The 1330-nt window shown below is 53.5% G+C and overlaps 1 pseudogene; it reads left to right on the top strand.

The window, feature by feature from the left end:
• The first annotated feature begins 302 nt into the window (after positions 1 to 302).
• LOC105538518 lies at positions 303 to 1013 on the top strand (annotated as a pseudogene).
• Positions 1014 to 1330: the final 317 nt, after the last annotated feature.

Genomic DNA, 1330 nt, shown 5'->3' with positions numbered 1-1330 from the left:
CAGCCCCGCGCCTAGCCGATGGGAGCGCAGTGGCCCGGCGCCCGGAGGGTCACGCCAAGCCAAGGGAGCCCCCGCGGCGCCCAGGCACCAACCCGGGTCCCCGCCGCGGCGGGCCGCGGCATTTTTAGTCAGGGGATGCTTAAGGGAGGCCGGCCGCGCCCGGTGCATTGTGGGAGTCGCTCGTGGCCCATTTTCCGGGAGGAGGCGGATGGCACAAAGCAAGCGGTGAATGGGGAAAGAACCTGGCCAACCCGCAGAGGGAGGGGTGGGGGTGAGCTGTGAGGAGAGCAGGCCCGAGAACCATGTCTACGGGTGAGTCCTTTAACCCGGAAAGTTACAAATTGGACAAGAGCTTCCGGCTAACCAGATTCACTGAACTGAAGGGCACAGGCTGCAAAGTGCCGCAAGATGTCCCGCAAAAATTGCTGGAATCTTTATAGGAGAACCACTTCCAAGAAGATGAGCAGTTTCTGGGAGCCCTTACGCCAAGGCTTGGCATTGAAATGGATACTTCTGTCATTCCTTTGAGGCACGGTGGGCTTTCCTTGGTTCAAACCACAGATTACACTTACCGGATCGTAAACGACCCTTCTGTGATGGGCAGGATAGCACCTGCCAACGTCTTCAGTGACCTCTACGCAATGGGAGTCACAGAATGTGACAATATGCTGATGCTCCTTGGAGTCAGTAATAAAGTGACCGACAGGGAAAGGGATAAAATGATGTCTCTGGTTATCCAGGGTTTTAAAGATGCAGCTGAGGAAGCAGGAATGTCTGTAAGGGGCGGCCAAGCCATACTAAACCCCATGATTGCCTTGGGAGGAGTTGCTACCACTGTCTATCAGCCCAATGAATTTATCATGGCCAGCCCCAAGTTGGACCAGCAACAGGGGTTGGTGTCCCCTCCTGGGATCTGTGAGGCAGCAGCTGAAGGACGAATAAATTTGAAGTTGGAGAAGACCTACACATGCACCACATCCCTAACCTACAGAACCCTGGAGATACAGTATTAGAGTCCAGCCCCTCTGACAATCCAGAGGTATCTACTGAGCATTTTATTCAACAATACCGTTCATGCTCCTTAATGACAGCACAGCCGGCCAGCCTCATCTAACAATAAAATTTTGAGCACAACTATACTGCCAAGGGAGAGACTCTTTTATTCTAAAATTATTTCAGCCATTTGGTTGCCCTCCTCAGCAATCAGTTTAAGAAATTGGGGCCGGGCGCGATGGCTCATGCCTGTAATCCCAGCACTTTGGGAGACCAAGGCAGGCGGATCACGAGGTCAGGAGATCGAGACCATCCTGGCTAACACAGTGAAACCCCT

This window comes from Mandrillus leucophaeus, unplaced genomic scaffold (genome assembly GCF_000951045.1).
Source record: "Mandrillus leucophaeus isolate KB7577 unplaced genomic scaffold, Mleu.le_1.0 Scaffold193, whole genome shotgun sequence".
Classification (NCBI taxonomy): Eukaryota; Metazoa; Chordata; class Mammalia; order Primates; family Cercopithecidae; genus Mandrillus; species Mandrillus leucophaeus.
Note: the sequence above shows the minus strand (reverse complement) of the source record. Positions and strands in the feature narration are given on the sequence as shown.